Source organism: Leucopleurus acutus (assembly GCF_964270905.1).
Source record: "Leucopleurus acutus genome assembly, chromosome: 9".
Classification (NCBI taxonomy): Eukaryota; Metazoa; Chordata; class Mammalia; order Artiodactyla; family Delphinidae; genus Leucopleurus; species Leucopleurus acutus.
In genome coordinates this window covers 88983063-88999719 of record NC_139144.1, presented here as the reverse complement: position 1 = coordinate 88999719, position 16657 = coordinate 88983063, and the positions used below count along the sequence as shown (strand labels likewise).

At 43.0% G+C, this 16657-nt stretch overlaps 1 protein-coding gene across 1 annotated transcript in view; it reads left to right on the top strand.

The window, feature by feature from the left end:
• Nucleotides 1-16657, top strand: part of CHCHD3 (coiled-coil-helix-coiled-coil-helix domain containing 3) — a 288171-nt gene that overhangs the window by 250313 nt on the left and 21201 nt on the right. The window lies entirely within an intron of this gene.

Here is a 16657-nt window from a genome sequence, read left to right as displayed (position 1 = left end):
TTCTTTCTTTTTTTTTTTTTCCCCCGGTACGCGGGCCTCTCACTGTTGTGGCCTCTCCCGTTGCAGAGCACAGGCTCCGGACGCGCAGGCTCAGTGGCCATGGCTCACGGTCCCAGCCGCTCCACAGCATGTGAGATCTTCCCGGACCGGAACACGAACCCGTGTCCCCTGCATCGGCAGGCGGACTCTCAACCACTGCGCCACCAGGGAAGCCCGGGGCAGCCACATTTCTAATCATAGTTGAACCTCCCTCCATTTTGATGTTCCAGATTATTTTGAGACTTTTATGTGCCATTTATCAAATTAAATTATGCAAGGTTTGGCCATTCTCTGAATTTCTGTTAACTTCTTTATCCGGGGAGATCCTTTGTGCAAGTGTGGAGACGGGCCTCTCCTGAGCAGTAGAAAGAAAGCACGCCGGCAGACGTGTAGAGAAGTGATCCTTGGGAACTGAAGGTGGCCCTGGTCCAAGCAGGTTGCATCTAGTAGCTTCTTGTTGCCTGGAAGGCTCTGTGCCTGGAATGGTTCGGGGTAATCAGGCAGGCCCCTGTCATAAAGCAGGACGCGCAGCAGCAGCTGGGGAGAGTCACATTTGGCTACCACGGCAGGCAGGCAGTGCTCAGGAATCCCGCTTTCTGAGGTCGCGGAGCCATATGTGAAGGCTGGATGCGAGATGGTGTCACTAAGGGCTTTCTGGAAAGAGAGCAATTAAATTCGAAACAAAACGAACGCCTGTGTTTATATATAGGGAAGGTGCTCCTAAAATGCTTACGCAGCCCCTAGTGACTGTCGTGAAACTTTCTTTTAAACACATACGTTTTGAAAGGGCGAATGGTGAATCTGAACCACACATCAGCTTTAAAAACAGACATAGTTAAGATCAAGGTGTAAACATTAATAGGGGCCTACTCTTTTGCTCCCCACTCTTTTTCTCCAGGAAGTAAAGAAATAGACTGTTCAGCCCAGATAACTTTTCCTGGCTTTACTTGCCTTTTGGAGGGATGTGGAGTGAGTCAGAAAGGTGTATTGTCTGGTCTCTTCCTTACTTTCAGAAACCTTGGATTTTGTACCACAAAGTGCTTGTTGGAAGATAGCCAGGCCTCTGAATTTCAGCGTCATGAAATACTCAGCCTTAATGGAAGGACCACAGGAAAGTGCAGAACTGGGAGAGTCAAACCCAAGGCTAAGGCTAGGACACCACGGAAACAAGAGAAGGCTAAGGAATCTGGAGTGCCATGGTTGATTAGTGATGTCTGCCGTTGGCATGAGTGTTGAGAGAGTTGGCATTTTTCCTTTGATTTGCTACCCCTGCTTTAGAAGCAAATATAAAAATCTCTGTTTACCTCCCTTAATTGATAGTGCCTAACCAGAAATAGGAAGGATGGAGAGAGAAAGAAAGAAGGAAGGAAGAAAGGCTGTGTAGTGCAATTTTAATATCTTTTTTTTCTGTTCTCTTTTCACCTTTCACCTACCAGCAGGTTTGGGGAAATGAAATAACCACAAAACAGGACTTTATATTTTGTTACCTCTTGTCCTGATATGGCTCCTGGTAGGAAAGCCAATTTCTTTTTCCTCACTTCGGGCCACCACAGTACCAGTGGGACTGTGACTGGCATTTGCAGGGACTTAAAAATCACTCAGGATAGAAGATACTGTTGGCAAAATGTCCTTAATGTGCAGTCATATGTGCCATTTTCTTTGTAATGAATAAGAGAATATATTAACATTGCGCTTTGATTAGCATTTGTAATACATGCAAAGATATTAACCTTCAGTGCATCTGAAATAGTGTCTCATGGGCAGAAGCTTTAGTTTACAAGCAGGGAAATAAGACTGCAGTCAAATGACCTCTTTCCTAAATACCAGAAGTAGTAAAACTCCATCTGTTAAACGGTTCTTCAGTATAAATATTGGCGATAATAACTAATCTTGGAGATCAAAAAGTGGTAAAAATTAATGGTATTTGGTAGAAATTAATACTATAATTAACTTACCATTGTTTTGAAAAGTTTTAATGAAAAGCCCTCAGTGCTTTATTTTATTCTGTGTGCTTGTGGGGTTTTTTTGTCTCATTAATTCATCCAATTTGGATAATCAAACCAGTTATTCAGACCTTAAACTGAAGTTACAGTCCTGAGCAGCACTTGAAGATCTTCTCTCAAGACTCTTCATTCCTAACCCAAATGAGTTGCTGGCCATTAGCAGCCAGTTGTGGACGGTTTACATTGGTCAAATTAGGCAAATAAGTCTGAAATGTCTACTTCATAATATGTATAGCCACAGCCATTATATACTTCTTACCATGATGTGAAATGGTATGTATAGCAAAACTCCAAGTTTCTAAGCTTTCTACATCATCTTAGTCATGTGCAGTTTACTTCTGAGCAGTAATGAATCCACAGATATCTGTCGTGGTTTTATTATGTGCAAGATCCTAGGTTCTCATATATCCTTCACAAGGGCTACTCATCAGGCACAGGGGAGACTGTCTTTAATTTCTTATCAGTATTATCGAAAAGAGAATCCTTCGATCCCAAGCTTCCTCCCGGTCCCTGCTGTGGCCTGGGCTACAGGGCCATCGCAGTCAGTGCTGTCATTGCCTATTTAAACCATTTGAAAATGAAATCACCATTGGTCCTCTCATGTTTCTCCCTGTTCCTGAATGCCCTTTGGTGGTTAACGTTTTTTGAGGGTGGGGTACGGGGAACAGATCTCACAGCGTGAATGAACTGAAAAGTTATCCGACATATTTAAGTAACGCTGGCACTTCTGGGCCTCCTGCTGAGGACTGCCAGCTTGACTTTACAGAATGACATTTATGACACTAAAGATACAGAAACTCATGGAAAGAGGCTGAAAACCAGTTTCTGGCCTGTTTGAATACTGGTTTAATGGTAATAGAACGTTAATTGTGTGGTGTTGATTATTCTTGAAATGTCCAGCTTGTTTTAGACAGGATTTTGCTACTATTAAAGAAAATTAAACCAGTTTGCCATCAATTTCGTTGAGTTCCTCCTCAGTGCCTAGTCACAAGTAGCAGCCCTGCCACCAGCAGTGGGCAAATCTGTGCCAAGTGTAATTACTTCAGATACAATTCCATTTATTCATAGGGAAGACTGTTGCTCTCTGTGAGAACGTAGTTGAGAGAAGAAAAGATGTATAGGTTTATGTTAATTATATACCCCATGCTGGAGGTTCGATTTTAACACAAGTGCAGCTTTTTAATCCCTTTATCAAAAACACATGCAGGAACCTTCTTTGCTGCCACGTGAACACTTCGTGGACACCTTCAGGTTACGTGAACAGTCACCAACCCTCATGTGAATTGTATTCTAAAACTTGGTTTTTAAGTTGGCAGTGTGAAAGTGGAAACCCATTTTCCTTTAGAAATAAGGTGGTAACTAATAGGTTCCTAGAACAACCTACTGAAATTTATTAGTTGAGATAATAAGAATAATAGTAATAATAGCAGCTACTGTTTGTTAAAAGCTTACTGTGTGCCAGGCATTGTGCTGAGGGCTTATGCATTATCTTAATAATCTTTACAGCAAAACAGTAGGAACCCATGAAAAAGTTGCACCTTACAAAGATTAAGCAGTTTGCGCCAGCTTCCATAGCAAGAGAAAGGCGGAGCCCAGATTTGGACGTAGGTGTTTTAGATGCCAGATCCTATGTTAACCATCAGGATAAATGGCGCAAGTATAAGCAGTGACTATATTATGGAAGCTAACTAACTTTGCTCGTACTACTTTATTAGAAGAAAACTCATCTCGATTCCAGTTGGGATATTAGGAACATTTGTTCCCCCAGTGTAGTACTTTGGACACACTTCCATCCACCTTATGCGCGCACATACACTCAGGCCAACATAGTGGCGAGGAGATGTGGAGTGCCCTAGTAGCTCTGTAATGAGGGGTCTGAGCAGCCCCTGGTGTTTGCCAGATGCTGTTCCAGGCGCTGGGAATACTGTGTAGATGGAACAGACATGAGCCCTGCCCTCTTGGAGCTTACAGACTAATCAGAGAAATGACTAGTCGCCCAAATAAACTCGACAGTTATAGTTGTGCTAAGTGCTGTCAAATGCTGTAAGATCATGTGACATGGGAATCCCCTGTGAGGGATCAGAGACGACCTCTCTTTAGGCTAAAATAGTAGGTGTTGGGGGAGCGTAATGGAAGGTCATTTAAGCAGCTAGATCAGCAAGTGTTAAGGCCCCGAGAAGGAGCTCAGCTCCTTTGGGGTTCTGAAAGGAAGCATGCAGGAAAGCAGAGTGGGGAGAGATGAGGCCGGAGATGGAGCGGGGGGCCACGTCCTACTAGGCCATAATTAGTATTTCGAATTTTATCCTAAGAGCAGTAAGGAGTGTTTGAAGGATTAGGGTTGTAACCTGGAAGTTATAAGATCCATTTAAAAGGAGGCGTTCCAGTTGTTGTGTTGATAATGAATTGCTGTAAAGATGAGGCTGGAGGACTCAGAATGGAAACCAGGAGACTGCTTAGGAGATTTTTGAAATATTCCAGGTGGTGGTGGTAGCGACTTGATCTAGAATAATGACAATGGAGATGGAGAGAAATAGGTTGATTCCGGATCTGTTTTTGAAGTTTAATTGATAAGACTTGGTGACAGATTGGATATTGGGAATGAGAGAAGAGGCGGTGTCAAGGGGGAATTCCCTGATTTTGGACGGTCCATTTACTGAGATGGGGAAGAAAGAACAAATTGCGGGTAGAGGAAGGAATTAAGTGTTTGATTTTAAACATGTAGCACCTGTAAAACCTTCAGTGTGAAGAGCAGGAGGCAGACACCTGTAAGAAGGCAGGGCTAGAGATACAGATTTGATAGCTGTCAGCACACAAGTGAAAGCCACATGAATGGTTGAGATCCTGGTGGAGAGACTATATAGAGAGAAGAGCAGGATATGACCTGAGGATCTCCCACATCAAGAGATCAGTTAGAAGAAGATGAGCTGGAGGAGAAGCAAGGGAGGAAGTACAGTGTTTGTAGAAGCCAAGAAGCCCCTTTCAGGAGAGGGGAGTAATTTACTTAAGTCCATGCTGATTGGGCCTATAAGACGTCTACCAAGCATGGTTGGATTTGGCCACTTGGATGTGGATAGAAGAGAATGGATGGAAGGTAGGAAGTGGAGGTGGCTGTCATAAGAATAGTATTTGCTAGAGCTGTGCTTTCAACAATATGATAGCCACTAGCCACGGGTGACTGTTTAGATTTAAATTTATTAAAATTAAATAAAATATAAAATTTTACCTTTGTTGCTTTAGTCACATTTCAGGTGCTCAGTAGCAACATGTGGCCTTGACCAGTGTGTGGGGCTGCATAGACATGACCGTTTCCATCACTGCAGGGAGTTCTCTCGGATAGCACTCTTCGTGGGAGAGCTCTTAAAAATGATCTAGTAGGGAAAGGAATTGTTATGAGAGAGGCACTCTTCCTCCAAAGTAACAGTAGAAAAGTTGCAGATCCAGATTTTATGATGGGACAGTGAGGGAGCTATCTGGTTTCTGGTTTTCTCAATGAAAATTAGAAAAATGGCCAAGAGTGAGAGGAGAATGGAGATGTAATGAAATAATCATGGGAAAGAGGGCAAGAATGAATTTACCACAGAAATGTAAAAACATGGTAGGCAGAATTTAGTGTCTACCTATGGATTTACCCTGGTTATATGATTTTCCTCCAGAAACACTCAGCTGGAGAGCTGTATTAAAGGACAGTCATATGGCAGGCGTTCAGCGACTGGAGCTGCGTGTGAGGGCTTAGATTAATACTGCTGAATCGGAACCCTTAGGGAGATGTAAAACTAATGGGGCTCAGCATGATGAATCCAATCCAGGACATGAATTGAGAAATGCATTGTCTGGTCCTGCAGTAATACATCATTATCCCTTTACATAGGAATCGTTGTAATTCCGCCTCAGAAATACTCATGTGTGAGGCTCATCATAATCATTTGAAGAAGTTGTGTGCAGGAGGTGGTTGTTTCCTCTGCTTTCATGGTTAGTCTTGTCAATTTCAGTCTCAGCAGCTGCCTAGAAGGTTAAGCCCATTTGCTAAATCTTGCCTGTCCTCTGAAACATGCTTAAATCTGTTTATGTAACACAAGGGGTTGAGATTGTATGATGTGTTATGGCATCAGTACCGAGTACTTCAATCAGGACCGTAAAAAGAAATGTTGGAATTTTTAAACTGAAGAGTAATTGTGCGGATGTTCCATCGATGCACGTGTAGTTCACTGTTATTATACATCCCATATAAACTCTTCACTTTTATTAGTTATGATATTCTTTTGAGGTATCCCTCATTTATGGGGTATTAAGTAGGGAAACAGCAGCTACTTGCTGACGCCTTTAGGAGGAGAATCCCTCTTCTCGTGGATTGTTCCCTTTCTTACTCATGTGAATTCCCATTACTGTCAGATGATTCATCTAGCTTTTGAGGTTTCCCACCGAAAGATTTCCTTCCGCCCCTCCTGTGTCTCACCAATCTCTCTTTTAATATTCCTCACTGTGGACTTACGCTTTAACCAAGAGAACCGTGGTCCTCCTTAATCACACCATGTTTCTCTTTAATCACACCATGTCTGCCCTCCTTCCTGCCCTTCTTGTCTTTCTTTTTAAAGACTGTTGAATCAAAACTCTCCTTTTTTCACACAACCTTCCCTCTTTACCCAACTTCTAAGCTCACCTCTGCTCATTACTGTACTTTCTGGAAATTCCTTTATCACTTGCAGAGCATGTCCTTGCTCAGAGTGTTTTGGCTTTCTGATTTGCATGTAAATTTCCATATGAATCTTTTAAAAAAAAAAAAAGTCTGTTAGTGATGTCACTGCCTCTGCCTGCAAACTTTCTTCTCTTCTTCCACAGCCTTTGCTTCTTCTACTTTTCTGTCTAGAGTGCCTTTCTCTCCTATCTAACTGCCTAAGCCCTTCCTGTTCTTTAAGACTACTGAAATTCTTGCATCTCATCTAAGACCTTCTGGTCATCTCCAGCCAGATGTACTCCTCCCCTTTCATATTTTTAGTGTTCCCAGATGTGCCCCATAGAAGCAGCTCTTATAAAATAGGTGTGTCTTTCTCTCCTACACACACGCACGCACGCACGCACGCACACACACACAGTGCCTGGTATAGAACAAGCACTCCGTAAAGGATATTGAACTGACCTAATCCCACTGCCTTCATCTCTTTACTGCCCATTTTCTTATTTACCAATTTCCTGCTGTCTGGCTTCTGCCTTACGTACTATATTGAAATTATTTCTCTAAATTGCTGGAGATTGAATTCCACGGCCTTTTATCAATCTGTATTCTTTTCAACTTTCTTCTCTTTCATGAAGCTCTGGTTTCCCAGCCTTGTGATGCTGTCATACTGCTTCTTCTCTCCACTCCCAGTTCTCTGACGGCTCCGTCTTCCTTCCCTGTCACCTTACCCCCAATGGGGCTGCTCCCCAGGGCTCAACTGTCCCTCCTGCCCTCTGTCTCTGCACTCCCCGCTGTGTCTTTCAGGGGATGCTAAGTCCATGATTGTAGCCCTGTTCCCAGTGCTGAGCTCCAGGTCCACACTCTAGATTTTGGTAGGTCGTTTCCACTTGGGAACATTGCTCAAGCACTTGCATTCTTTAAATCCCCAGGCCTAAGCCACATGTGTATTGCCCAGTCTTTCGTCTTCTTGACATCCACATCTGTCAGTTACTGCATCCTTCCATCCTTGCTTTCTAGTGCCTCCATTCTTGCCTGTTTTTATAGCTGGACACAGCTCCACTGGGCTCCCAGCCTAGATGGTTCCCACTTCCATCTATCTGATTTGTTCACATCCGATCAGCTTAGGCACCTTGATGGCTTTGCTGTCTCATTTGGAGAGGTTGGTGGTTTGTCTCCATCTGCAGAACAGAGTCTAAGCATCCTCTGTCTTATCGGAAGACCGTCCAGATCCCAGTGCCTCCCTTTTCAGTGCCGCCTCTCACCTCTGCCACCCTCCCTACAACCTGAGGCCCCTGGACGCGCCCAGCATGACTGAGCCTGGGCCTTGGCTCACGTAGACCTTCTTACGTGTGCTCTCTGCCTCTTACAGTCTTACCCTGCATTCGGGATAAGGCTTTCACAACCCATCTCTTCTCCGTGGACTCTCCCTAGACCTCCCCCAGCTCCCTCCTCAGAACAGTTGTGGCGCTTACCGCTGTACTCTTTCCCTTACACCCGTCACACTGCCTTGTCTTAACCTGTGACCTTTACGAGGGTGTTTCTTTTACAGGTATGAGTTTTTCTCCCTTGTGTTTGTACACACCTTTACCTCCTCCTGCACAGTATGTACACCCCTGTGATGTCCAGGTGGCATTTTTCTGCCTGACAGTTCCTGGAGTTTGCGGGCATGGCCTAGTCACTAGGGCATGGCGTAGTGCACCCATTTGGGGATTTCCTGTTGGCAGGGGTAGAGCCTAAGCCTCCTCCCTTTCAGCTCATCGAAGGGATGGGAAACAGACAAGAGGCCCAGCTCTAGCCCTCTTTCCATTCCTCATTATTAGTACTCTGACACTTAAGGGCAGATCAGTATGGATAATTTTTTTCCTTTACTTGTCACTGCAGTAATACATTTGCAGTTCTTTCAGTTAAGAGAGCCAGGCACATTCCTTCCTGGGTGTATCTAGTATTTGGATCTTGCTTTCAAAATGTAGTGGAAAAAAGAGTATCACCTAATGTACTATAACACACTCTCTCACTACAGACTTAAAATTTTATCTTAACCCAGTTTTTAACTGTGAATGTGTCACAGTTCTCGAGATACATGGCAGTTTTGAAATGTTTTAAACTAAGTTGTCCTTATCTTAGTATTAAAAGCACTCTCTCAAATTTGATCACTGCAGGGAAGAGGTAAGGGTACCAGAATGTATGTCTATGCTTGGGTGACTCAGATGGAATTTCACCAAACATCTCATCCCTAAGTCACTCCTCAGCTGAAAAGGAGCATAGACATTCATCCCAGAGCGTAATTCTTTTTGAAAAATTAGAAGCGCCTAAAAATAGGGACCTAACATGAAAGTGTGTGCTTGACCATATTTCTCCACAGGCTGCTGGTACCATACTACTCAACCTGAAGATGCTGTGATTCTGTGCTACTGCAGTAGTCAGATTGCATTGATGAAAATGATATAATAAGGCTTATGAAATAAATATTGCTCCAAATACGGAAGGATTATCTCTGGGAGGTTGTCTCCAGCGTTCCGTTAAAATTTGGTCAGAGTGTCGTAGGTTCATTACAAGTGTCCTCTCTCAGTATAAACCTGCTAGATTGCCAGGACTGGTGCCCTCCCCTTGGCTGTATGGGAGACAACCATGTTGGCTATATCCAGCTTTTCCTCTTCTGAGCCTGAGGACTTGAGCAGGAAGAATGGGTGATGAAGGGGGTAAAGGCCCTTCCAGAATTTGGAAACCAATGCCCCAGTTTGCTGCAGCCCCGTAGCCTGGAGCCTGCAGTCTCCCCTTTCCCTTGTCCTTCCTCAGGGGTTGTTTAGCTGCTCAGCCAGTCCCTCTGCTCTCTCTGCATCTGGACTGATCTGGCCCATAACACTTCCCTTTCTTGTCCAGGAGTCCCCTCGAATTCTGGTAGGTTCTTCAGCTTCCCAGTATCTTTCTACCTTCCCCGTCTTATTCCAGTTCCTACTGTCTCCCTCCTGCCTCCGAAACTGGGCATTGATCTAAGGCCAAATTATCCAGTTTTCGCCTTCTTGGCCATATGAAGTAGGAAACAGTAGCGTGGTTACTTAGCGAAGGCAGCCCCTAAGTAGGAAAGTGATGAAGGCTGAAGAGTAATGTTGGCACCAGCTGAAAGTTGGCACCATAGCCCTCCTACCAAGACAGAGCAACCAGAAACCTGTCTCAACATTCGTTTATTGTTGACAGGTCTGAAAGTGGGCATCTGGCCTCTGATTATTTTCTAGGGATTCCCTACTTGACTCAAAGAGTTTATAAACTCTTACCATACGCAACTACTCCCACCCCGCCAAACCAAGCTTGTGTTGGCAAATGTCATGAACACAAGCACTAAACTTTGCTCTGAGAGAAAGCAGAGGCATCTAGAAGGCTTGGAGTAACCAGGTTGCGGGTGTATTCATATACTCAAGGTCTCAGGAGGTCTCTCCTCTCCATCTTGGAGTGTGTCTCTATAGTTTAGATACAATGGACAGATCTTCCTGCTGGCTTGAAAGTTACTTCAAGCGAATCCTAAGGCCAGTCTTCCCCTCCTGTTCACTGGTGATGAATGTCCTCTTGTCTGGAACACTGTATGTTCAGTTCCTGTTCCATTCAAAATGAGAGCTCTGTTTAGCACTTTGTTTATAGCTCAGCATTCTCATTATAAGACTTCGTGTACACCTCTGTCTCTCCCTACTAGAGTGGGAGCCAGCAGAAGGCAAGGATCACATCTTATTCAGCACCTACCGTAGTGATGCCATGTAATGAGTGCTTGATAAATGTCTGTGACTTAATAATATTTGTTGTCGGAGTAGCTGAGTAGATGAAAGAATGAATGAACCAGCTCTCATATTTTCTATCCTTAGACCAATTTTAGTGAACATTCTAAAGTAGCAGGATAGGGGAAATGGAAATAACTCCCAAAGCCTCATAGGTAAAATAATGTAACTTTTAATTTGTGTTGGCATGAGTTCAATGTATTATATAGATACATATATTTAAAGGAAAAGAAATCCAAGGGTGATGCATTGTGTATGCTCAAGATTAACATTTTCTAAGTTGTCTAATTAAAGTGACTTTACAAAGTCAGAGATTTGTCATGCTTTTCTTTAATAATAATAATGATGGTGATGATGATGATGATGCTTTTCCTGGCCTTGAAGTCTTATTGAGATATTTCAAGTAAAAATAATGTGGTGTGTATTAAGATGACTTGGTCTCATTCACACACTGATACAGCCTTTGGAGATTCAAATTTAATGTTTGGCCCTGGACATGTCTTCATTCGCGGCTTGTAGGTCTTTTGATGGGACAGAGAAAACACTCCCAGTATTTCAGTTCTTATAACCAAGGGCCACTTCTGTGAGCTGTGATTTAATTTTGTTCCTACTATGTGCGTGGCAGGAGGTGACGTTTATGCTCCAGGTACTTTGTATAAACTGCTGCTCTCAGGCACCTTTAAAGCAAAGAGCTGCATTGTTAACTTACTAGTGCCCATTTTTATTACAGTGTTATTACTTGACATTTATTAAGCAATAACAGCACACGAGGCATTGTTAAAGAAGAAAGGGAGAGGGAAGGATGGCTTATACTTCTCTAAATTAAGGGTCACCCAGACTAAAGTGCAGTATGTTAGGTGTAGAATTTTACCTAACGAGAGGACTTTGTGTGAGCTTGAGAAAATAACATCTCTTGAGTATTTGGTTTTGTCCTAAAGTAAGTGTGATGGGAAGTGGATTTCGAGTTCTTCCAGGTTGAGTTAATGTTTTTTTTGTTTATTTTTTTGTTTGTTTTTGCGGTACGCGGGCCTCTCACTGTTGTGGCCTCTCCCGTTGCGGAGCAACAGGCTCTGGATGCGCAGCCTCAGCGGCCATGGCTCACGGGCGCAGCCGCTCCACGGCATGTGGGATCTTCCTGGACCAGGGCACGAACCCGTGTCCCCTGCATTGGCAGGCAGACTCTCAACCACTGCACCACCAGGGAAGCCCCTGAGTTAATGTTGACATCAATTATGTTCTGTGTCCCCAGACTCTATATAGTTATTGCTGCTTATCCCAGATATCCTTTGTGTAAGTAATAATTTTATTTTTTTATTTTTTGGCCATGTGGCATGTGGGATCTTAGTTCCCCAACCAGGGATCAAACCAGTACCCCTTGCAGTGGAAGCGTGGAGTCTTAACCACTGGACCGCCAGGGAAGTCCCAGTAACAGTTATTTTATCTCCCTTTTTAGAGATATAAACCTTGCTGCACATAGCCCAGATATGGCAAGAGTACCATGATATAGTGGAAGATGAAAGTTAGCCAACCTCTCTAGGTCACGAGATTTTAAGAAAGTGTATTTACAAAACAAAACAGTTGGGGCCCTTGTTCTTTGGAGATGCAGCAGAAGATGGCCCCATTTTTCTAAGTTTAGACCGTTGGTGGGACGAGCCCATGTAGCAGAATCCCACGCAGGGTATGGTGAAATTGGCAAGATACCACGAGGATTCTCTAAGAAGAGCGGGGCAAGAGCTGCCTCCTTGGGAAAGGAAACCAGGCACCGGGGAGTCCTGTAGTGCTGAGGTGTATTGTCCACTAAGCAAGAAGGCAGAGTCATCCAGCCCCCACCAGTTTCACGTGGTCACGCGTTACTAGGTTCCCACTCTCTCGCTAGGTTTTTCCTAATGCCCCCATCATTTCCGGGTACCCAATATTACTGAATAAGGAAGAAAAATATATTGCAAAATTGGAAAGTTTTTTATTCACCTTATATCCTGGCGTGTTTGTGCTCATATACTTAGGGCATGGGAGGCCTGTTGGTTTAAGAACAGTGTACCTGTGTGCGTAGAGCACTGTATTGTTCATATCATCCTTGGATAGGTGACCAGAGGTCCCATCTTTGGGATTGTCCTGGTTTTAGGACTTTTACTCAGGATCCTAAAACCTGGGGGAAGACTGATAATGCTTTCCCCTCCCTCCTTGCATATCACCCGCCTCCTGTGGATTCAGAGGACTGAGTTGTGATACTGATTCCTTTTTCTAAAGTCACCGGTTCCCGTGAAAGATGCATTGTTGCAACCTGTTAAAAGATCAGAATCTCCTCCCCAACCCCCCGAAAAAATTAGAATTCCCCTTGTAGCGCCAACCATCCTCGCATCCACCCTGCACGCAACGAACGATTTTTGTGTCCGAGAGCTTTAGGGATTGTGGCTGCTCACTGATGGCCACTACATGGCTTCTTGGGCCTTCCGAGTGGTATGAGGAGGGCTATGTCCACACTTTCCTCCCTTCTCTGGAATTACCTCATTATCCTTTTTGTTTATATTAGAACTAAAATGATGGGTAAGTAGTCTTCTCGAAATACAAAGCTCAGACCCACCTCAAAGAAGTTTCTAAGACATGAAAGTAGGAGAGGCAGCAGCAGAACCAACAGCTAGCTCTAGAACAGGCAACCAAGTGGAAATGCATTATACTAGAGTCTTTTGTTTTTTCTTTTCTTTTTGGCTGCGTTGGATCCTCGTTGCTGCGCGCGGGCTTTCTCTAACTGCGGCGAGCGGGGGCTGCTCTTTGTTGTGGTGCGTGGGCTTCTCATTGCGGTGGCTTCTCTTTTGCGGAGCACGGGCTCTGTAGTTATGGCTCGTGGGCTCTGGAGTGCGGGCTCAGTAGTTGTGGTGCACAGGCTCAGTTGCTCCGCGGCATGTGGGATCTTCCCGGACCAGGGCTCAAACCCGTGTCCCCAGCATTGGCAGGCGGATTCTTAACCACTGCGCCACCAGGGAAACCCAATACTAGAATCTTAAGAAGAGAGTTCTGAATACTGCTTATTTATCTCAGCGTCATTTTTACCAAAACATCTTCATTTCTCTTTGACCAATTAATTCAACTTATAGGAAACTCTACAAAGGAAATCATCGTAGTGATAATTTTTGTCCATCACCATGGTGTTTTAAGCACTTAAAAATTAGAAACAGCCTAAATATGTATCTTTATTCTTTTCTGTTATTTTTTTTCCCCGAAGTTTCTACATTGATCTGTCAGTGTTATGAGAAGAATACTTGGATGTATTTTATTAGCTGTCTTTTAAGTGAATATTAGCATTAAACATTGCCAAAAAAATTGTTTTACTGGCTACAGAATACCTACCAGGAATGCTTCTTTGGGTGTTGTTCTCTGTCCAGATCTTTGGTCTCCAGTTCTGCCATTGAATACCGTCAACGACCTCCCTGGCCCGAAGTACCACTGTGGGATGAGGTGGGGTAGGGCGGGAAGGGCAGAGGGCCAGCTTCTAGTGCTGGTGGGAGGAGGGAAGAGACAGGGAGCCACGTATAGAGTACAGAAAGGAAAAGCAATGGGAGGAGACAAGTGGTGGGATCCATCAAAAGTCCCCAATAATTTCAAGTCCACTAAACTGGATTTTTTCTTATTTTTGAGCAATATATATTTCCGTGTATCAACTTTATTCCACCCGTTCCTTTTGGTAAGTATGTTTTTGGACAACTATTTTATCTCTCACTTCTTTATTATGGTTTTAAGTTCCCCAGATATTTCATCTTTCTCTTAACATTTGTCATTCACCATTTCTTTTTTTTAATCTTTTCATACAAAGATAGTAAATTGTTTAAATGTCTCTTGCTGCTGAGATTTAATTTTCCTTCTTGGGTATCTTGAAATTCTGCCTTTTGTTATTTTTACCTAATGGTGGCTTTTTCCATCAGCAGGAATGAAAGCAGTCAATAAAAATCAATTGTTGACTCAATGACTATATGGAGGGTTGACCATAATGCATATTGGAAATGTCTTTGAATCCCTTTTCCTGAATGGAAGGTGCCATGCTTGGGTTTTATGGCCTCCTAATGTTAGACAGTAATCTCATTTAGCATTTTCCCAAAGTGAAAACAGTGCATTAGGGCAGCATAACAGCATTGCAGATCAATACAGAGACAGAGCTTTGCCCTTACGGATTAATCCAAGCAAAATGTACCAGAGTCTAGTCCAGGAACTGGAAGACAATTATGTTGATTTCCACCCCTCTTTCCCCCATTCTACCATCTAATCATCAATACAGGTTGAAATGTGTACAAAAAGGATTTCTGAAAATGTCTGCGTTTGCGTGCACACACGCACTCTCACTCACACAGAACAGACTACCATACAGGAAATAAAGGGCCCTGGAAGTGAGTAGTATTGATTTGTGGTGGTAAAAGTATATTTTGACACCTTTCAAATTATGAATAACTCATGGACTTTAACTTGCATGACTAAATAGCTCAACCCAGGGTAAATGCTTACATATAACTTAAATTACCTCTTTCTAAGGAGTCCATAGTATTAGATGAATGAATCCCATTGTGAAGAGTCTTTTTAGAAGGAAAAACAACCACAGCATCTTCCTTGTGATGAGCACTGTGTGGGAGCTCATTCTTTATGGTCTTTCGCTGTGTGTTAATGGGGAGGGGCTGCATATCTGGTCGGGTTGCTTCTAGCCTTCTCTCCCATCTTCTTTCCCCCTGCTTTAAATCTAAGGTATATTGGAGGGACGATGGTCCTCCACACTAGGATAGCATGTAACCCTGCTTTCTCATGAACTGTTAAAGGCATTCATCATATATTTGCTGGGTTCAGCTAACCTGATGCTTGATCTTATGTTATTTAGTCCAGGAGTGTGTCTTGCTATAATCAGTTAGTCGTAGCTGTGCTTCTACCCTTCGAAACACAGCTGACTCTTTTTAGATACTGATGTTCATGGTAGGGGATCAGGGAAATCTGTGTCCGGAGACATTCACAGACATCTGAACTTCAAAACCTTAAAGCGAGTTGAAACTCCTGGGATTGGATTTAAATTCTGTTCTTAGGTGTTTGGCCAAACAGTAAGGTAATGTAATGAATGAAAGCGTACACGCAATGTTATCTCTGTGTCTACTTTTTTAGAGGGTAGTAGGAAGTAAATTCCCTTAGCGGCCAGTAACGTGGCTTGCATTTCAGTTTTCTATTCTAGCAAAATATGTATACTAGCTTAGTGTGTTGGATAAAAGCAATGAGGAGACAGATCGTCAGCCAGGGGTTTCCTTATTGATGAGAAATATTTCTCCTGTGTTCTCTAGGGGTTTTTCAGAACTCATCAATTTAAAATAATGCTATTTCATGATTACTATGGAAATAACATTTAAATTCCAGGAGAACTGATAAGAGGCTGGAACCTTTTGTATTAAGCAAAACTAATTTGAAAAAAAATGAATCCCTAGATTAAAGTGATAGTAATATATATATTTTTCTGTGTATTTAGTCCTTATATTCCAAGTTCCTCTACCATTGTAACAAGAATATTTCATTTTTGTTTGCATAATCCATTTGGTTTATTTTATTATTATCATTTTTCAAGTGTATATTATCAGCTTTTTGGAAGCATTTATGTTTAGTAGTGCATATTCACTGAAAGCACTCTAACTAAAATCTTGAGATTTGTAAGTATAACTAGTAAAATTTTAGCTCAAGGAATTAAACTTTCTCTCCACGCATTTGTATTCTCAACAATTTATTGCATGACTTCTATAAGAGGGATCCATGTCGATAGCTGAGATAACAAAGAAAATAAGATGCAGTCCTTACTTGGGATTTGCATGCCAGTAAATTGCAGTAGACTGTAGTGTAGTGCATGGTAAAGGAAGTTAATACAGGTTAGGGGGTCACCATAAAGGGAATGATAGACTCTGCTGTGGTTGGAGAGAGCTCTAGTGAAAGCCGTATAGAGGAGGTTGCACTTCAATACTTAGCTCAAGTATTGAAAGATGGGTAGGTATTTTCCAGATACATAGAACTGGGTGAGGCTTGGGTGCAGAGCATTTCCAAAGTCAAGAGCAGTGGAGACAAGACGTGAAGGGACGTGTAAGAACCAAACCCTGTACATGGTCTGGTTGAGGCAAAAGACTAGGCAGGAACCTGATCCAAAAGGACCTGCCTGTTGACCATGTATTTTATTT